This window comes from Aulostomus chinensis, chromosome 21 (assembly GCF_037954235.1).
Source record: "Aulostomus chinensis isolate RoL2024-O1b breed Wild chromosome 21, RoL_Achi_v1.0, whole genome shotgun sequence".
In the NCBI taxonomy this organism is placed as follows: Eukaryota; Metazoa; Chordata; class Actinopteri; order Syngnathiformes; family Aulostomidae; genus Aulostomus; species Aulostomus chinensis.
In genome coordinates, this window is record NC_141340.1 from 19773559 (window position 1) to 19795948 (window position 22390).

The window sequence follows — 22390 nt, forward strand, 5'->3', positions numbered from 1 at the left end:
TGATTATCATTTTGATATCATTTTATTCTGTACATTTTCTGAGGTGGTACTTACTTGGTTTACAAAGTGAAAAAGACACACACTGCCCTTTTATTTATAATACATGAACCCACCACTTGAGCCATGGCTTTTTTCATGGCCCTGTTCTTCCAACTCCTGTAGCGTTCTAAACAATTGTGACAAAGCTCAAATCGAGACCCCTCCCCAGTTCTGATGAAGATTTAGAGATTTGAATCCAGTGTTCGTCAGTCACCTCAGTCATTCAGTGATGACTGCCCTCACACCCCTTAGACCCCAGACTTCAAGGTTGGCGCGTTTCCTCCTGGAGACACAAGCACTTCCCTCCCAAGTTTGACAATCACATTAAAGGCCTGTTAACAGATGTGAAAGGCAGAATACACGGCTCTCCTCAGTCCAGGTATATTTGAAGTTGAACCAAAGTATCATTTTTGTCAGGGTGCATGTTGGTTGAATTGAGTGGAGTATGAAAAAGCACTTTTTTGAGCAAGCACATTGGTATTATTCATTGATATTGTAACACAAAGTTCAACCAGATATGTCAACAAGTTTCCAAAAAAAGTAACGCACAACATTGATTGCATAACAAATAAAAGTGACTTAGGCAGAATATGCCTTGACTTAGGCAATTTTTCTCTTCCATATGAACACAACGATAAAATAACTAACGTTGGTTTACTCTCCTAAACATAACCAAGTTATGTTACTTTTGTAACTTTAAGCAAGTTGTGTCAAATGTCTAACCTTAACCAGGTTGTTGCGCTTGTCTAACCTTAACCAAAGCCCCGCTCAGGTGCTGTGTGAACTTGTTTTCACACTGCCTGCCGATGAGGGAGGTTGTCTTAGTACTGGTGGGCCACTCTTGGTACTCCTGGTTTCATTGCCTGCAAGTCTTTGAATTTCCTTTGAGTAATTTGCAGTTGGACAAGAAAGAGTGGGACCCAGTGGAACGGTTCTTTGGGGATGCTGAGTCGCTGAGGCAGGTCCTCCCAGTCAGACTCAAAATCCAACTTTTACCAGATTCGACCATCTGCCAGGTACTTGAGAGCCAGAAGGTCATGGACTGTGGGGTCGCCAACTTTTCTTCCTGGTTGAATGTCGGTGACAGAGGCCCCAGATAACTTCATGAAGTAATTGTGGAATAGCTGGGTGACCTTGTGTGGGGATGGTTGCAGACGTACAGTCTCGAAGATGTAAATGTAGTCATGTTCAATGAGGCTATGCATGGAGTCACACTCCATTTGTGTGTGTCCTGCAACCAGAAACCTTTGTTCTATGGTGACACCATGCTTCATGGCCAGATCTATGTACGCCGGTTTGATAGCCGCAGCCATCACTCCAGACTATGATTTTTTCAATGTCTGGTTTGGCCCCTAGGGCCGACTCAAAGTGTTTGCACTGCAGATTGGCAAAAACCTCACTGCTGAGGGAGCCCTCATGCTCCACCCAGGGGTAACAACACCCATCTTTGTTACCCAGGTTGAAGCTAGTAAAGTTGTGCAGCTGTCGTTTAGTTTTATCATACATGGTGCTTGCTTTTGTGTGACAATGTGTGTGTGTGTGTGTGTGTGTGTGTGTGTGTGTATATACTGTGTGTGTGTGTATATATATATATATATATTTACACAGTATGTATATAACAAACACCTTTCCAAGCTCCAACTGCCGCCTGCATCACCCCCACCCTTTTATTCCCTACTATTACACTGGCCTGCGCTCCCCTTCCATGAACCAGTCTGCCATCCAGTCCCCCATCAAGTTGGCTTGCTCTCCCTGCCTCCCCTTCCAGAAGCTTCCTTCTTCAACTGTTATTACCATTTCCATGTTTCCCACATTTTGTGTTGTAAACTGTTTTCTTGTCTGTAGCAACATCTACTGCACGTCTGTCCGTCCTGGGTGAGGGATCCTCCTCCCCTCCTCACCCTGAGGTTTCTCAGATTTTTCCCTGTTAAAAGGGTTTTCTATGGAGTTTTTCCTCAGTCGATGTGAGGGTCTAAGGACGGAGGAGGTTGTTATGATGCCATGTGAAGCCCTTTGAGACAAACTGGTGGTGAAAACGGGCTCTATAAATAAAATTGCCTTGCCTTTCCATAAACACACATATAAACACAAAGTCTATTTTTAAGTTTCTATTTAAATCTATAATGCTATTTAATTCATTCACTCTGACGTAGAATGATAGGAACATATAGATCTAAATGGAACCTTCACATTGAACTTCAATAATAATATTGCTGGGTTCGATGCTGTATTAGTGGTCATCTACTGTAAAGATGTCTGTGTAGGTTCTCATTCATCCAGGTCATCGTAGATCGAAGCGAAGTAAAATCTGGTCAACTGGACGTAAGTTTATCTTGAAGACGTTTCACCTCTCATCCGAGAGGCTTCTTCAGTTCTAGTGAAGAGTGTGGAAACTCCAGCTTATAAACCTATGTGGGAGTGGTCAGTGCTATTGTGGTGGAAACGACCCTCCCGAGACTCACCTGGCCTCTCCAAACGACAGTCGTTGTGCGGTGTCAGGGAGTTTCAGGGGTGGTCGTTGGGGGGTTTCACCGACCTTAAGGCTTTAGAACATCTCGGACATGTGTGTTACAAATGTTAAAGGTGGTTTATAAGCTGGAGTTTCCACACTCTTCACTAGAACTGAAGAAGCCTCTCGGATGAGAGGTGAAACGTCTTCAAGATAAACTTACGTCCAGTTGACCAGATTTTACTTCGCTTCGATCTACGATGACCTGGATGAATGAGAACCTACACAGACATCTTGCCGAACACTATGGGAAGGACATCCTTAGTGTGGTGCGGGAATGCGAAAGGACTGCAAGGAAAATCGCAGACTACAGGAACCATCTACGTTTCAACCTCCGATGCCGCCAACACAACCTCATTCCCACTAGCCTACTACTAGGATCCACCGTGAGGGGCCACAGGGCCAGCAAGATTTTGGAACGGGCCCAAAATCAGCTTCTCAACGAGAGAGTGAGACAGGTCCATTTCACCATCGAGGGACTAAAGAGCAAGCTAGATCACCTTAATCAAGAGTTAACGCCTTTTTTGCCACCCGCCATCTTGGACAAAGTCACCTCCTTCGTTGGGACAGCCCAACTATCTCAACATCAGAAGAGCAAGGAGAGGCAAAAAAGGAAATTCGCTCGCCTCCAGTCTCGCCTCGACCGGGAACGAGAAGCAGAAGGCCCAACCCCAGCGGACTCACAGGACAGGTGGATAAGGAACTTATCCAACAGGGAGCTCACCAGTCCTGAGAAACGCGTCCTTGCCAAAGGAATGAACTTTGCTGTCACCCCGAAACATCTCCCGACTGTGGACCTCATCACTGCCACAGAATCCGCCATCAAGAAGAACAACCTCTCCACCACAGAAGCAGATGAACTACGACTCAAGGTCACAGCGGCCCTCTCCGAAGCGAAGGTCCCCTCTGCCAACCTCTCGGTCCAGGAAAGGAAGGCCTTGAATGCACTGAGCAAAGATGAGAACATCACCATCCTTCCGGCTGACAAAGGAAGATGCACGGTGGTCCTTGACACAACTGACTACCAGAACAAGATCAGTTCTCTTCTCAGTGACATTCACACATATGAGACCTTAAAACGCGACCCCACCAGCAGCTACAAGAAGAAAGTGGTGGAACACCTACAGAAGCTGCAAAAGGGGGAAATCATCAACCGCTTGGAGTATCACCGCCTGTACCCCGGAGACGCAGTTCCACGGATTTACGGCCTCCCCAAAATCCACAAGGAAGGTGCCCCGCTCCGACCCATTGTCAGCAGCATAAACTCCGTGACGTACAACATCGCCAAACACGTCGCCACCATCTTAGCCCCCTTGGTAGGGAAAACCCCCCACCACGTCCAGAATTCCATGGACTTCGTGAACAAGGTTAGAGAACTCAAGCTGGACCCAGATGAGACCATGGTGTCCTACGATGTGACCTCCTTGTTCACCTGCGTCCCTACCGTGGAGGCTGTAGAAACAGTGAAGAAACGCCTACAGCTGGACAACACCCTCAGCAACAGGACCAACCTCAATCCGGACCAAATCTGCCAACTTCTGGACCTTTGCCTGAACACAACCTACTTCCAGTACAGAGGGAAGTTTTTCAGGCAAAAACACGGCTGTGCCATGGGTTCTCCCGTATCTCCTATCGTGGCCAACCTATACATGGAAGAGGTGGAACAGAGGGCCCTGACTTCCTTCAGTGGACCCTCCCCCACCCACTGGTTCCGATACGTTGATGACACCTGGGTGAAGATCAAGATTCAGGAGGTACAACCGTTTACAGCACACATCAACTCGGTAGACGTCAACATCAAGTTCACCAGAGAGGATGTGAAAGACAACCATCTGCCCTTTTTGGACTGTGACGTCTACATTCAAGAGGACAGGAGCCTGAGGGTGGATGTGTACAGGAAACCCACCCACACTGACCAATACTTGCTTTTTGACTCTCACCATCCTCTGGAGCACAAGTTAGGTGTCATCAGGACGCTGCAACACCGAGCGGAGACCATCCCCACCAGCGTCCAAGGCCGGAAAAAAGAACAGCAGCATCTGAAAAGAGCACTTAAAACTTGTGGCTTCCCAGACTGGACCTTTGTAAAATCCTCTTCCAGGTCCAGAAAGGAGGAGAGCTCCAGGAGGAGGGAAGATGAAGAAGGCAGGAGAAAAAACATAGTGATCCCCTATGTGGCAGGGGTTTCTGAGAAATTAAGGAGAATCTATAATAAGCACCGCATCCCTGTGTCTTTTAAACCAGACAACACTCTGAGACAAAGACTGGTTCACCCCAAAGATCCCACCCCTCACAGCCAGAAAAGCAATCTGGTATACGCTGTCAGATGCAGTGAGGCCTGCACGGATCTCTACATAGGGGAAACCAAACAGCCCCTCAACAAGCGCATGGCCCAACATAGAAGAGCCAACTCTGGAGGACAGGACTCAGCGGTTTTCCTCCACCTCAAGGAGGAAAGCCACTCCTTCCAGGACGACCATGTCCAAATTCTCGACAGAGAGGACAGATGGTTTGAAAGAGGAGTTAAAGAAGCCATCCACGTCAGGATAGAGAAACCATCTTTGAACAGAGGAGGTGGACTGCGACATTTCCTTTCACCTATTTACAACCAAGTCCTTTCAAAGCTTCCCCAAAGAGTTCAGCTGAAAGACCCATGTGGAACGGCTGATGCCAGCACAGCCCATTAGCATCTGAGTGGTCGGTGAAACCCCCCAACGACCACCCCTGAAACTCCCTGACACCGCACAACGGCTGTCGTTTGGAGAGGCCAGGTGAGTCTCGGGAGGGTCGTTTCCACCACAATAGCACTGACCACTCCCACATAGGTTTATAAGCTGGAGTTTCCACACTCTTCACTAGAACTGAAGAAGCCTCTCGGATGAGAGGTGAAACGTCTTCAAGATAAACTTACGTCCAGTTGACCAGATTTTACTTCGCTTCGATCTACTGTAAAGTTAAGGCTCCAATAAAGAATGCCTATTATGGATACATAAACCTACCTTTAACCATTATTCAGTGCTGATTGTAAGCTGTTTTATTTGATAATTGGTTCTTTTACCTTGATATTAGCTGTGTTAGCAGCTAATCAGTGTCGTTAGCACCAGAACGGCACCTCTGATTCACACTTACAGAAAGAAACAACCTAACAAGCTTGTCAATAAAAGTCCATGGAGTCAACCTTGAAAACATTACAGGACTCATTTCAACCCTTTCCCCACTAAATTTAGACATTATTTTTGTTGGGTGCAGGATTTTGGACCTGAAAAAAAAATTGAGACCCACACTTGGACTTTACTGTCAGATTCTGGACCCCACCATGTCCTACACACACACACACACACACACACACACACACACACACGCGCGCGCGCGCACACACACACTTAGTTTTAATATCTTTGCGGGATGTTAAGTTACTATCTGGGGCCCATTGACCACTTGCACCCGAGTGCCCGCACCAATGCAGGGGACAATGGCTTCATGAGCTCCCCTCAACTTTTGAGCCAGAGTCTGGGGCATGTCTCAATATTTGGTTCATTTTAGAGCTCACTGATCTGCAAGGGAATGCTGCATTAAGAGAGCATCTTGAGGCAATGGCGTTGGGGATTCTCTTTTTCCCAAGGGTGAGACTCGTTGTCAATTCGTTGTTGCAGAATCGGGATCCACGAGCTGGCCAGGAGTCAATTCAGAGTTCTGGACTTTTTCAAACACCCACTAGGATGTTCAACCGTCAATGGGTTTCAGCGATGTAGATCCTTCTTCTGCAGCAGACGAGTATGTTGGCATCCGGGTCACGGCACCAATTTTTGTTGGGGATTCTCTTTGTCCCGAGGGTGAGACTCAGTTCATGATCACCCAGTTATGGAAGACTGAAAACAGACACACAGTGACAACTTCTCTTTCAAACAACAACACTCGCAAGGGGAGAGCGAAGCTTCCAAGTCTCTTCAGCAAGACGACTGGAACGGTCTCCGAACCTCCAGTGGTTCGTGTGTATCTTTATTCAATTTCAAACAAGTGGGTGTTTACTAGTTACACAAGCATAATATTTCAAACAATGAATACTAATGAATGAATTTTTCATTTTGTGTTAGTTGAGACAGATACGATTGAGTAATTTAGCCAATTCTTTGTAAACAACAGGCTGCAAATGTTTATGTGACATTGGTTCACTCACTGTACAACTGTGTTTTTTGAATTGGGGTTGTATGCAGTTCTTGTGCCGAGACACTTAGGGAAATTTATTAGGTGAATAGAAGACAGAGACAGGGGGAAACAGAGGGCAAACAGAAAATGTGTGTCCATACTTCTGATCAGTCAACTGCTTTCATTCTAATGTTCGTCTCATGGCAGTTTTTCTATGTTTGATGAAATATTTGACTGCTTTCCAGTCTCTGTGTGGAAGCACTTGAGGTTCTGCAGAACTGCAGTGCTCACAGTTCGCTTTACCTGGAACAATTTGCCTCACCAAGAACCTCTTCAGGTGTTTTTCGACTGCAGCAGTTTCCTCCGACGTTCAACAACGTTTTACAGCAGCTTGCTTACCTAAGTGGGCAAAAAAAGAACAACGCTTTGGTGAACTTGACAACACTAGATCCACTAACTGTGAAAAGACAAAACAGGCCAGACAACATGCCACTGATTGTGCAAATTGAGCTTCCACTCTTTGTCAAAAATAAATGCTTTTGAACATTATAAGGCAGGTATTTCACATATTCCATTGCTATTTGAAATTTTGATCACCAAACTGTTCAAACCGTGCCCAATCACGACCCCGTATGAGTTCATAGGCCGTCAGGGTGGCGTCACAACAAACTGTCAATCGGGGATAATGTAGCGTTGTGTGTGATTGCGATCTTTTGTCCAGACATGAAAATTAAAAGGAAGAAAAAATGATAGTGCAGCCATTGAAGAGAACAGACTGCCTGCCTGTCCTTCACAGAGAACGTGGGGGATATTAATGGATGCGTAAACCTCAATGTTAACTTATATTGCACACATGAAGCATTTTTCAGCTTTATTTATAACTCATTTACAAAACATAGACAGTGGCAGTGCAGTGATCATAGAAACTACATTGTAAACATTAGGCTACATTCATAATAACTGAAAAGCAAATTAATATCCAGAAAATTGATACAACCTAAATAAAAAGACATGTTGTGCACATGAAGCACATGTTCGCTGGGTGTAAACAACACATCAGAGCACTCTGTCATCCTCTTCGTCGACATCAAGGTTCACGTCGTCGGAGATGTCAGACTATGCAAAGGAATAAAAGAAAATCTAACATGCTAGACTTTCCATCTCGGCTTCGTACAGTGTCGTAACGTGTCGTACACGCAAAATCACTGGTCATTAATTATAACACACTACACTCCAGTTTGTCGTTCCAGACACTGATAATCAGGTACAACGCTGGATATGTGCCTGCCACGACGAAATCGTGTCAAAATCTGCCTTAACTTGTGTAGTCTGAACCCGGCTTTAGTTGGTTGGAACAAAAACCTGCAGCCACACTGGCTCTTTGTGGAATAGGTTGCCTATGCTTGCAATAGACCATTTTCTTTAAAAGCAAGGTAAAAGGCAATAGCCCAAGAGAGAATCCAAGCCCCAAAGCTTACCCCTTTTTTTTGCAGATACACTTTGTTTCTGCTCTTGTGATGTGGACGTACATTCTTGGAGGGATGACATGTGGACCTCATCTTCTGACCCCTCTTCTCATGGCATACTGACATCTAGACACAAAAAGAACTTTATTAAATCATACAAGACAAAAACTGTCAGTACGGCCCTTTAAGACAGGCTATACAAATAAAATTGCCCTGCCCAGAAGAACGATTTTCTTACTTTATAAAATAATCCAGTATTTGGCATTTGTGACTCATCTTAAATGGAAGTGGTAAAAATCATTCTGCTTGAATTATTCAGGCACACCTATTGCAGACCCACCCTGGTTTTGGACTTGGCATGTGGAATTACATTCGTGCTGGGATGAAATGCTGACCTCATCTTCTGACCCCTCTTCTCCTGAACACAGAAAAGGCTTATTCAAACATGCAAGACAGACATATTGAGAAGCAGTCATGCTAAGAAAGCTAGCTTGACAAGTATATTAGTCAAATAACTGTTGTGACTCTCACAGCTGTGGTCAAGGGTACACAGATTTCATAAAAGAGATCAGTAGTAAAAATGCACGCCATTACTTAAGGTTCATACCACAAGACAGTGTTTGATATTGAGTTTCTGTATCCAAGCTTATTGGAGTCCGACTGAAACAGGGTTTTTTTGGCCCCATAATGATAGCTGATAGAAGAGGGGTAGCAATCACCAATACCTGATACGCAACAGATATACTGAATTTTTGAGTTGGAGTGAAAACAGGCCTTGAATTGAGCAAAGAGTTAATACTGATATGATTGTGCAAAGGTACAGTCAAGTCAGCCAAGTGTAAGGTATTTCAATAGAACCATTAATTTAACAATGTTCAAATATTTTTTGTGCAAAACTAATCTGACATGTAACAAAACAAAACTACAGCTGCTGTGTGAATGGACATCCCGGCTGGGTGCTTCCCGGGTGAGACGCAGACTGTCGCGTTCTGATTTTGTCACCGAGCCGCTGCAGCGATCACATTCATAGGCAGCCGGAGCCCGGAGATGTAGCTCACTGACTGTTAGCGGTTAGCATTAGCAACAAGAACCGGAGACCAGTGTTCAGCTGTGCACAGAGGCACTCTCGGAACACAAACAGGGTTTTAGCCTTGGGTTTGTATTAAACTGCTGCCTTCTGTGCTTATGTGCAAACTGTTAATAAAGAAGATTCTTTAGCAAGTGTGACGTTCCGCGTTGTATTCCAGCCAGTACGTTGCTGGCTGCGACACAAGCACTGGAAAATGTAGCACACACACGTCGCGACTGGACAGGACAATTTGCATCCCCAGTTATAGGCCATGTGTTGGAATCTTTTGCTGCTTAAAAAGAACACAAACTGCTTTCATTCATGAACTAGCTTACCATGGCTTGAGGGAAAGAAAACTCTCAGACGCCGACGCTCTACTGCGTGTGCGTGTGGCTGGGCAAAACCAATCATGAGGTTTGCTGGGGTAGGGCACAAGCTAAGCACGCACTCTACTGGACAAAGTAAATCATTACACCAGCACTGATGCAGTGTGTGTGGTCATTAAAGGGCAGTCTCTCACCGGCTTTTATTTTTTCCCCATATTTCGGCGAGCGTTTGACCGATAGGATTGCATCCCCGATTGGCAGTGGAACCCCATATAGGGCCCAATATCGGTCGGACACTGAAGCTTATTTGGGCCTGAGCCCGGAGGTCCTCCGGGGCGGAGACCCTATAATGTTTGCTTGACACACTTGCCACTTCAAAAGTTAATTTGACCCCCTAAACATGCTGAAAAACTCGCCAAATTTGACACACAAATCGGGTGTGGTGCAAAATTTGATAATTAAAAAAATACAGCGCTCTACTCAATAGCGCCACCTAGATACACCAAAAACCACGCCACAGCCTGTAAGAATGTCCTACAGACATGGGACCGACACTCTTTTGTCTCATCAAGATGGACAAATCATACACAGACACCCCTGACCTAACTCTAACAGGACGTCCACAATTTGGACACGAAAGTCCAATTTTGGACAATTTTGCACCCCGAACGAACGCTATCCCCTCCTAGGGTGTTAATGGTTTTGCTTCCAAAGCTTAATACATGACTCTCCAAACTCTTCTGATCAAAAGTTGCAAAAGGTTATTATATAGTGTAAACAGGCACGCATTTGCGCGAACAGCTTCCATTCAAAGTCTATGCAAACACGCGAATGAGACAAATTTTCAGTCTGGCGGCGCGAATGAGGCAAATAAGGCGAATGCGCAAATTCGCGAGGCAAAATATTCGGAAATTACGAAAATATTGTACTTTGGCGAAAAATTCATTTCAGGACAGCCAATCAGCGTGGAGGATGTCCTGATGTCACAGCTTACTGTGACTGACAAGATGGCGGACAAGTTGATTGTGGCTATGTGTGGAAACCTGGTGCTATATGACAATACGTGTCAAAATTACCAGAACCACTTGAATAAATTGGTGTCCATTCGTGAAATTCTGTCACCGATCCTAGCTAGAAGGTCGTTAAACTGGCCAGTCGTCATTCGAAAATACCGCTTGAAGCGGCAGTTATACAGACGCAGCCCCTGGAGGAGCTCGGTTCACCGAGCGGTGAAATTCACCGAGCTAAGCTCGCCTCTAGATGGTGCTCATAACCCAGATACGACGGCGTTTAGTTTTCCGACGTATTTCTGCCTTCCGCGGAAGGTACAACGCAACAGTTTTGTGAATATTCATGGTGAAATGGCAGAAAGAAACGTTGCCGGAAATACTCGCTACTCGGGCGGGTGAGCGAATTTGCGTATTCGCGTGAATGACACAAATGGACACTAAAATGATTCGGCGTCAAATTCACGTGAATAACACAACACTAAATTCGCATTCGCGTTTGGTGTGAACACACAGTACAAGGGCCAGCTCTCAGCTCTGCACTCACACTCTGCATCAGACTCAGGCTTCTAGCTCCCAAACCACAAAGCCCAGGGATTTGCCAATTACACCGTTGGATTCGGGCCAGCGTTTGGCACTCAGTCGCGGCCTTGCGGAGGCTCAGGCCCTAACAACGCTGCTTGCAGCTTTAATCGTCCCTCTCCTTTGTCCAAATATCTGTCCTGTTTACCATATGATTGTGTCAGGGCTGGATCTTTATTCATCCTCTGCATATTAATGAAGTAAACATAGCATTTATAATGATTACCTAATATTTATCCAGAACGTAATGAACATCACCACCATGTTCTGTGCTGTCTCTCTTCATTGGCAAAAGAAACAAGGTGAGATTCATAAATTCTGAAGCTGCACTTAGAGATTTGCCTAGACCAGGGCTCCCCAACTGTTGCAGTAAAGGGCCATGTGGCTGCAGGTGTTCATATCCACCCAGCAAAAGCTACACCTGATTCTGCTTAAACCAATCAAGCTGTGTCAACACAGCTCATTTGTTGGATCTGGTGTTGCTTTTTGTAACCCAAGTGCTAAATGGGCTACTAACGCTCTTAAAAAAACCTAAGCAGTTCAGATGTCAATCATGTTATCACGTGAAAAGCGCGCAGCCAATCAGCCGAGCTGCTCCGCTATTTACAGGAAGCAGACGCTGTCATTGTTAGATGAATGGGGGCTGATGCACGGAGTGGACTGGCTGCAGGTTAGTAAAAAATTTGCTGGCGTTTTTTACCATCTATGGTTTCACATGGCCATTAACAGTTACTTTGTTACCGACTCCAGATGGCCACCGGCTGTCGAGGAAGTTGTCGAAGTCTGAAACCTGTTGTATACTGACTGCTTGAATTGGCCGGGTTTCTGTTGAGCTGATCTGTGATGGCGAGCTATTCCAAGTCCAGTTGATCCACGTGGAGGAAACAGGAATCCAACTGCTACAGTAATCATCATGTGTCTGCCACAGCGGTCTCCTTTGCCCCATTCACTCTCTCTCTCACACACACACACACCCTTGGCCCAGCATCATCGACTGATTGACTCATAGGCTAAGACCTGCACTGACTCCTGCTGAGTCTTAGGAAAGGACATCGGATTGCGTGTAGACTTGAGTGGGGTCCACACATTTATTGTGTTTATCTTTGGTGGGTTGTTTTGATTTCATACTTTTGCCAAGTGTGGATGAAATCTCTGAATGTCATGGTACACCAACCTATCTGACTAAGCTAACTACGCTAAGCCATTTTTCATATTTTGGTTTTGAGTGATTTAGTACTTGAAGAAAAGTTTATAAGTGGCCATATTTATTTTGTTATATTGAAATAATTGTTTTTCTACAATATAATTTTTCAATACATGGTACCTATTCAAAGCTGTCTGTGTCTTTCTTGATTGTACATCATCATTTTGTGTTCTCCAAAACCGAACCTGGTTTCTGTTGCCTCTAGTAAACATTTAGTTATTTTCAATATATGCTACATTTTGCTTGGTTGGAATGAGAACCTGCAGCCACAGGACCCTTTACTGGAACAGTTGTTGGAGAGCCCTGGTCTAGGCAAATCTCTAAGTGCAGCTTCAAGGAAGACCTTTACAACAACTGAAACAGCTACCTAGTCACACTGCTGGAACTTTGCTCTGCAACATTTTAGGATTTTGTTGTGTTCTGAATCTTTGGGGTGAGCTGGGTTTTACAGATGAATGACGGTTAAGAGAAATGTTATCTTGGAACTGTACTTTGACAATACAGCACATTAAAGTAGATTTCCCTCATCTTGCTGAATCACATTTGCACCCTCAATGATGACCGATGACAGCTAGTTTATAACCAATTGTCACATACCCTCAATGTCCTCCTCTGAAGGCCCCTCCATGCCTAAGGTCTCTAAAATGTTAAATTGATTGGACTCTACCCTGGCTGCTTTCCATCAGGTTGTTGACTGTCCCACAAGGAAGAACAGGACGATTGACCTCCTGTATACCAACGTTAAGGAGGCATACAGAGTCACCGCCCTCCCCCCACTGGGCAAGTCGGACCACAACCTGGTGCACACACAGCCCCAGTGCACCCCCCTGGTCAAAAGACAGGCAGTCTCCGCCTGCACCATCAGGAAATGGACTCCTGCAGTAGAGGAGGCCCTGAGAGACTGCTACAACACCACAGACTGGGATGTACTGCTGGGTGCACATGATGAGGACATAGATGGGATGACTCACTGTCTCACAGCCTCAACTTCTGTGCAGACGTGGTTGCCCCCACCAAGACTGTTTGGTGTTATCCAAATAAGAAACCATGGATAACACAGGAAATCAAGGATGTCCTCAACAGGAAGAAGAAGGCCTTAAGGACAAAGGACAAAGAGGAGATGAGAGCAGCACAGAGGGAGGTGAAACGCTGCCTGAAGGAGGCAAAGGACTCGTACAGGAGGAAGGTGGAGCAAAAACTGAAGGAGAATGACATGAGGGAGGTCTGGGAGGGCGTCAAGACCATCACCGGCCACAAAGCCAGGACCAGCACAGAGGGGGGAGGGGTGGAGAGCAAATGACCTGAGCAAGTTCTTCAACAGGTTCAGCCAGTCCACCTCACGCCACCCTCCAATGCCCCTTCCCCCTCTGCAACAGCTGAGCAGCCTCCTCCCTACTCCATGGCCCACCGCCCCTCCCCCTCCACAGCTACTGAATAACTGATATTATATATATAATAATTAATATTATAATTATTATTATTCCTGTTACTATGCACATATACAAAATCACATTCAGGTACACACAGGCACACGCACATGTGTGTATGTATATATATATATATATATATATATATATATATATATATATATACACACACACACACATATATAGTCTTAGTTTTCTTTTCTTTTCTATTTTTCTATACAGTTTTATTTATGTCTATTCTTTTTACCTTCATGGTAACAGTGCTGTGAATGTGTAGGAGATTGGGATTTCCCTGGCGGAACGTCCAAAAGGGATTAATAAAGTTATCTGTCTGTCTGTCTGTCTGATATAATATTATTGAGTTGGAAAGCTGAAACTGTGGGCAATCTGTCAATTAAGACTAAACATACTGTAAATACTGCTGAAAACTGCTTGACTGATCATACAAATTTATTAACTACAGTCAAATTACAATACAGAACTATAAACTTACTTTGTCTGTGTTTGTTTGTGTCTATGTAAAAGTAAACTATAGACGTGGGATAGCATCTCTGTCATTCTCATCCAGTCACCATTACTCCCCTATGTTTTACAGGGTAAATACTTGCTTACTGGATGCTTAAAAATACAGTAAATGTCATATATTGCACACTACTGCCTTATGCAGTCAGAAGCCCTGATGTAATGGACGGAGTGTGGTAATGCCAACAGATATCCATTGTCACACAGCACCCCACATTCTTTTCTCTTACTTTGAGCATCAAGTGACTCTCTCATGAGTGGCGTTAAAAGAACGGGTACCTTTCTTCCTCTCTTTCCTACAATTGTAATCCTTACAAAATGTTTGCACAGCTTCTGTTCAAGTGGTGTAAGAGCCAAACTTACATCTCCATGTGTGTCTGATGTGTCTTTTGACTGGTACAAAGACAGGAGCATCCTGGACACTTCCCCTCCTCTCGGGCAGTTAAAAAGTACAACTTGTGTCAGAGTCACTTTTGCAAGCTCTTTCCAGTTTGATGGTGATGGGTGTTCTTGCAGATCATTCAAATGTAGCTGCTGTTTCTCAGCTAGGAAACAATGAAGCTTTTGGATATTGTGCTGTATTGCAAAGGGGACTGAATAAGTTGATATTTGTTTGAACAATGTTTGTACGTTTTATGTGGGAAAAAATAGTGTTAATGGTGCACTGGGAGAGGGTATAACATTTTGTGTGATTGTTCTGAGCTTTTTCAGTGGAGTTGTTACAGTGATGTCACTTCTGGTTTCGTGATGTCACTTCTGGTTTACTCGCGATCGCTCCGTTGTCAGAAAAACTGTTTCCTACTCAACTCGGGATATCGTTCACCCGCGGTTGGGGACATGTTCTGCGAGAACTCGCGTGACGTCGACGAGTTTACAGAAGTGGTTACGTGCTTTCTCGGCAAACTGCTAGACGATACCATCCCTATGGTGACTGTGAAGGTTTTTCCTAATCAGAAGCCGTGGGTGGATAAGTCTATCCGGGGAGCTCTGAATGCACGTACCGCTGCGTACAACGAAGGACTCAAGACTGGCGACATGTCACCCTACAAAGCGGCAGCCTACAAGCTCAGGAAAGCTGTGAAAGCGGCTAAGAGGCGACACAGGGACAAAGTGGAAGGACAACTGTGTGACCGTGACAACAGACGAATGTGGCAAGGACTGCGGACGATGACGGATTACAATGGCGTGTGAACACCGCGCCTTTGGCATACTCTTCGCTGGTGGAGGAACTGAACACCTTCTTCGCTCGCTTTGAGGCTGCCGGTGCTCATGCTAGCACAGTGGCTAGCGCCGGCAAGGAGAACCGCCCCCTCTCGCTCTCGGAGCACGAAGTAAGAAGAGCTCTGAGACGAGTGAACAGCAGGAAGGCAGCCAGCCCCGATGGCATCCCCGGGTGTCTGCTGAAGTCCTGTGCAGACCAGCTAGCCCCCGTGTTCACGACCATATTCAATCTGTCCGTTATCCACTCTGTCGTCCCCACCTGCCGAAAGAAGTCCGCCATTATCCCTGTGCCAAAGAGGAACCAACCCTGCCTGCCTGAATGACTACCGCTCTGTTGCCCTGACCTCTGTAGTGATGAAGTGTTTCGAGAGACTTATCAAAGACTTCATCTGCTCATCACTACCGGACACTCCGGACCCCCTGCAGTTCGCCTATTGCCCCGGTAGGAGTACTGACGACGCCATCACCCATGTCCTCCACTCCACCCTCTCCCACCTGGACATCGGCAAAGGGAACTATGTGCACCTGCTGTTTATTCATTACAGCTCAGCCTTTAACACCATAGTTCCTCAAAGACTGGTTACCAAGCTGGTGGATCTAGGGCTGAACCCCTCACTCTGCTCCTGGGTCCATAGCTTCCTGACTGGCAGAACACAGTTGGTGAAGGTTGGTGCGCACACATCCACACCTCTAACCCTCAACACTGGAGCCCCCCAAGGCTGTGTGCTGAACCCTCTGCTGTACTCCCTGTACACCCATGACTGTTCTTCATCTCACTAATCCAACATCATTGTGAAATTCGCGGATGACACAGTGGTGGTAGGCCTGATCTCCAAAAACAACAAGACGGCCTATCTAGAAGAGGTGGAGCTGCTGTCCTCATGGTGTAAGGACAACAACCTGGACTTGAACGTCACTAAAACCAAGGAGGTGGTGGTTGACTTCAGGAGAGGGCGGCAGGGGATCCAGTATGCACCGCTCAAGATCTACGGGAATCCGGTGGAGAGAGTGAGCAGCTACATGTATCTCGGGGTACTCATCTCAGAGGACCTGTCTTGGACTACGCACACCTCCAACCTGGTGAAGAAGGCGAGGCAGCGTTTATTCCATCTCAGGAAGCTCAGGAAATGCAAGGTCTCCAGTAAGCTGCTGTGTACTTTCCACACCGCCACAGTAGGGTCTGTACTTTCTGTGAGCATCACTGCCTGGTACGGCAGCTGCAGCTCTCAGGACAGAGGCTCTACACCGAGTCATCCGTTGTGCTGAACACATCACTGCACTGCCCGGCCTCCAGGACATCTACACCCAGCGGTGCAGGTCCAGGGTAAGGCGGATCATCAAAGACACTCACCATCCCAACCATAGACTGCTACAGTGGTTGCCCTCAAGCAAGAGGCTTCGCTCCATCAGGGCCAGGACGGAGAGGCTGAAAAGGAGCTTCTTCCCCCAAGCCACTCGGATCCTGAACTCTTCAGTACACACACACCCTTAACTGACTGTACAACACCCTCTGAACAGACTGTGCAGCATCGGACAATTTCACTGGTCACCTTACCTGTTTACATATGTTGTACATAGCCTCTGTTAACTGCTTACTTGCACATAGGAGTCTTTTTTTATTGGAGTATTTATTTGTCTAATTCTATTTTTATTTTCTCTTCACCATATAGCATTTTTTTAACTTTATTTTTTTCTTACATACTTGTGTTATATTTATATTCAGTTTCACTAGCACAGAAGTCACTTTCATTTCACTGCCACTGTACCTGTACATTTAGGCATGTGAAAAATAAAAAAAATAAAACTTAATAAAACTTGGACAAGTACTGCTGTGAGTCAATTCATGTGTAGGATTGTGTGTGTGTTTTAGATATTATAATTTAGTAACTATTTGTTGTTAGCCGAAAACAAGCTAATCGCTAGTCATTGATTTGACTGGGCAATTGAGTAATGTGTGTCTGTATGTTTTGTTGCAGTTTTTACCACGTACTCATGTATGTTCATTTCAAATACAAAGAAGAAACGCCACTCCACGCCTCTTTCCTTTTTCTTGGAATCCATACGTGAAGGTTAGCTTGGTGTTTATTTTGGCCTCCAAAGACCAAGAGAGAACATCATAGATATCTTGTGTGAAAGGTAAGAGTTGGGAGCATTCCATTTGCTCTGGTCAAGCTGAGTTCATGCTTGGCTCGCGATATTGAATCTCCAACTTTCTTGATAAAGCTGTGCAAACACCTCAGCATCTGGAGTAGCTTGTTTATCTTTCTTTTTCAGGCCTTCAGATTTGATAAACATGGCCAAAGAATGCAAGCAATGGCCAACCTTGCAAGCAAGAGATGGACGTTGGTATTTACCAGTTTGCTTACTGAATCCAGACAGGTTCTTTGCAGCGGAAACAACCTGACTGTACTGTTCAGGTTTTAGGAGTTCTTGGATGGTCTTCACATGTGTAACTTGTCTTGCTTCCAATAACAGCCTGCCAAGCTCTCTCACTTTCTGTCGTATATACTGATGTTGACTTACGATCCTCTCATTTTTCTTGAACAATCTGTAACCATACTCAAGAAGGCAGCGGTCTCCTTTAATAGCAACTGCAATCCTGTCTTGATTCATAACACTCAAGAACTTCCAAGAAGCATCGTTGAATCCAGATGGAGCACGTTCAGCGAAAGCACAAAAATTCCTGAACTCTAGTTTTGCCTGGTTCAGTACTCTCAGGTTTGAGGCTGCACACCTGAAAATGACACCACATCGCTCTCCTGGAGAACAAAAGCCATAGCAGTAAACACAATGTGCAAAATCCTGTCCTTTTGATTTTTTTTTGTGGTTGCTTCCACGGAATGAGATTGCCTTTTTGTGTCTCCAAAACCTCACTGTTGTGCTCAAAGTTCCCTTTATTTCTTATATAGTCCAACTGCAGTCTCCTTTCTTTGGAGTCTTTTGGCAAGCTTAGTGCTTTTGCAACATACATTTCATCCTGGTGTTTACACAACAAGTGTCGTGACATTTTCTGGAAGAACTTTCTGCAATAAAAGCAAAAATGTTTCTTATTATTGCTTCAAGAGCCATCTCCCCTCTTGATCACTGGACTGATAAAGACAGACTGTTCTTCATGGGGCACTGAAATGCTCATATCCTTTCGCGAATATGTTGACATCATTTTCTTTTCAATCCCATTAGCTCTGCTATTTGAAAGTTCAAGCTGGCTCTGACTGGAAGACTCACTTGTGTTCTGACAGGAAGACTGGCATCTCTGCCTGGAAGACTCACTTCCACTCTCCTTGGGCTTAAACTTGCTCTGACTGGAAGACATTCTTCTGCCATCACTAAATGTACCTTTTTTCTTTTTTCCATCTTCCAGGGTTAATTCCAAACTATCTATGTTTGAGTCCTCTGATTCCACAACGTTCATCTGAATGTTTCAAAACAACAACAACAAAAACATGTATCAATCACTCATTTTGAAACATTAAGTATCAAAAATCTGAGCATACTTTAAATGTCTAGGCATCCTAAGAAAAGAAAATTCTGTATGGAGCCTTCTAAATGGAGTCTACGTAACTTTAAAAATGAAAAGACTTACTGCTGATTTATGTTCGACAAAAAAAATGACTAAAAACTAGGGATGGGCGTTTTCATTTACTTCTATATTCAGTTACTCACATTACAAGAGTTAAGAGTCAAGAGTGTTTTATTTGTCACCAAGGGATTGAGCCCAAGGTGAAATGCATTACACAACTCAAAGCCTGATACAACTATCACAAGCGGTCACAATTATTACAGATTGAAAGTAATAATGGTACACTTCAGAAATTTAACAACAGCACATATACATTTGTTGTGTATGTACGCTAAACTTGAGCAGTCCGTTGACCCAATGGAGGCAAGTGAGAGTGAGGCGTCGCAGCAGGGCCACGCCACCAAGCCTGGGCGGGGCCGGCTGCAGCCAACAGGCGCTGCCACCCCAAGGGAGGTGGAGAGGGCAGAGGCGGGGGTCAGGAACACACGGGGGAGGGGGGGGATAGTACGTGCCATTTGTGTCACCAAGGCAGAAGGAGTTCTCCTGGAGGATAAACAGTTGGGGCAGATGACCTTCAGTAGCCGATAAGGAAGCTGGGCAGAGGAGCACACATTCCAATCCGTCTTCTCTTTCAGTCCAGTCCAAATTGTAAGTTAAAATGTTCTGGTCTTCAACATCACTCTCCTCTTCGCAAAGCGGCCAACTGCTCCGAGATGGTTTCCATCCTGCATTTCAGTTCAAGAGTCTGTTGTTTCAGTTCAAGAGTCTGTTGTTGCCCCGCTCTGCCAGCCTCAATAATTGCGTTGTAAATGACGGTCAGTTGTGGAGATCCAGATCTGGTGGCAGCCGTCGTCTTGCCAATTTTGCGGTGTGTGAGGGCACCTCCAAGTCCGAGGAGGAGGAGAAGCCCCACAACCATGAACCCAAATAAGTAGAGGTCCTCGATGTCCTCCACGGAGAGAGGCGTCAAGCACGCAGTACACCATCTCCCCCAGGAATCGAGAACGTAGCCCACAGGGTCGGTTCCATGCGGACAAACAGGTTCCTCCGATCCTGATTTCCTTGTCGAAAATATGGTGTCAATAGCGTTGAGAGACCAGTTGATCAATTCCATGATTAGTTTTAGGTAGAGAGCTCACAGCTGTGTTGGATAGAAGGTGAGACAAAGAATGATAGTCAGAGAGAAAAGAGAAGGAGAGAGGATAAGTGCGACTGCTCTCGCCGAGTCCCAACCCAGTGTGAGCTGCTCACATAATGAGCAAATACTTGCTTTTTTTTTACCATAAAATTAAATCTGGTAGTTCCATGTCTGACTGTTAAAGTTGGTTCTGCCAGTGTCCACACATATAGCCTACAGCTGGTAAAACAACAACTTCCTGTTCAATTGTTCATACAGATATGAGAGGTTGCCTGCAAAATGCACTTCAGTCCTGTCCTCACACTACAAATGTACAGCAGTGCTATTTCTATCTCTCTCTCTCCCTGATGGTCTCGCAGCGGGCTACTGCTCCATGTTCACATTCCCAGTCCAAGCAAGAATGGTGAGCTGTTACCTGAACAATAATGTTACCAATGGGTATTTGAGTACTCAGGTAATCGTGCCCATCCCTGGTACAAACTTTCAAAACCATCTAAATCTATCATATCACAAAAAAAGCCTAAAAAATGAACATGCTTAGTATGAATTTACAAAACAAAATAGGGAAATAAAATTCAGTCAGTGTCAGGCTCACTAGCAAGAACACCAGACATACACAGTCATTAAAACACATACAAGAATCTAACAAGACTTACAGGATGGCAAGAGATTCTTCTCGGCCTCTGTGAACTCCTTTCAGGCTTCCAAATGGAAGTGCCCTGTGTGCTGTCATCACTTGAATCATAGATACAGCCAGCAAAGTCTTGTACTCGATCCATCTGCAAAAAGGAAGACATGGAGGTATGATTTCCCTTTTTGTTGGTAGAAAAACAAATGCCAGGTGCTTCTGTGGGAAGAGCCCATCAAATAAGTCCTCCTACTGCTTAAATAACTTTTAGGACCTTACCAGAATGCTTTTTGTGCATCTCAGTGGTGGAACAAGTTCATCATCTGATTGTTCGTTGGAATGGTTGATTGGAGAAGCCTCGTCACATGTTTCTGGCACAATAGAAGCATGTGACGCGTAGAAATGATCAGATACATCCGGTCCACTATCATCTACAACAACAAAAAGTATGTCATGACATTCATACACAAGTCAATATCAAGCAAAAAACAGCAAGATTGATAAAATTACTTGACTAAAAAAAATTAAATGGAATTCAAAGCATTAAAGGTGTACCAGAATGTTTTCTGTATTCTTCCTTCCATCATGGTGTGGGGTAGAGGTTTTGTCCTCCTTACAGTCCTCATCAGTTTCATCACTGTCTGAATAAGCGACTAGTGAAAACCCTGTGACTGTAAGAATCTAAACATAAAAAAACATAAAAATCTGTTCGCTTGCAAAGTTCATATATGGCGGAATCTGCCAACTAGAAAAGAAAGCCAAAGCAAAGTCTTGTCCTGAGACAGTAGTGTTGCCACAGTGTCATAAAAACACCTTGAGTCAGAACCACGTGGAAGGGCCCCACTCGGGTCAGACTGGAAACGTACCAGTGTGTAAAGTTACCCTCCCTCATTTTTGTGCCTTGACGAAATGACCCCACAATGACATGACTGGAAACGTGTGTGTGTGTGAGACGACGGCCCGTCACTGAGGAGACAGCAGCACATGGCACTCAGTTACAAACCAGGTCACTTTCCATATTCCCCTCTGCCATTGTGGTGAGTGCACGCACCACAATACAATCACAATCGACCATTTCCACCTTCCCTTACAGCAGTGCTTCTCAAATAGTGGGGCGCGCCCGGCTCCGTGAAGGGGGGCGCGTTTGACCTCGGGGAACATGCTTTTTTTATTGCAATTGCACCTCCACTACATTAGGGGGCAGTGGCGCTCTCATTGGCAGAGTGTGCGCAGGGTGGTGTAGGGGTTTTGTTTGCACTGAGCATGCGCGCTTTGCCGACAGCACAGTGTATGATTACGAAGTGTAGTAAGCAGACCCTCAATTGACAAAATGAAAAAAATATTTAACAGGGATGAAAAGACAGGCGGAGAGAGACGGAGATGAAGAGACAAACGAAAGTCTCCCGAAAGCTAAGACAAGGAAATATGACGAAGCGTATGTAGCGCTTGGCTTCACTGTGACTACGGTGAGAGACGGGGAAAGACCGGTATGCTTACTGTGTCTAAAAATGTTGGCAGCGGACAGCATGAAGCCAGATAAATTAAGGAGTCACTTAAAGACATTACACCCCAATCACGCTGATAAG

General features: G+C 45.1%; 2 long non-coding RNA genes across 2 annotated transcripts; both read right to left on the minus strand.

The window, feature by feature from the left end:
* Positions 1–5465: 5465 nt before the first annotated feature.
* Positions 5466–9696, minus strand: LOC147241998 (uncharacterized). The gene is made up of 4 exons (XR_015110928.1): positions 9565–9696; positions 8501–8578; positions 8173–8286; positions 5466–7093 (listed from the first exon to the last, which is right to left on the minus strand). It is a non-coding gene; the product is annotated as an uncharacterized LOC147241998 (long non-coding RNA).
* Positions 9697–19281: 9585 nt separating this feature from the next.
* On the minus strand, positions 19282–21436 carry LOC147241999 (uncharacterized). The gene is made up of 4 exons (XR_015110969.1): positions 21360–21436; positions 21084–21235; positions 20833–20955; positions 19282–20179 (listed from the first exon to the last, which is right to left on the minus strand). It is a non-coding gene; the product is annotated as an uncharacterized LOC147241999 (long non-coding RNA).
* Positions 21437–22390: the final 954 nt, after the last annotated feature.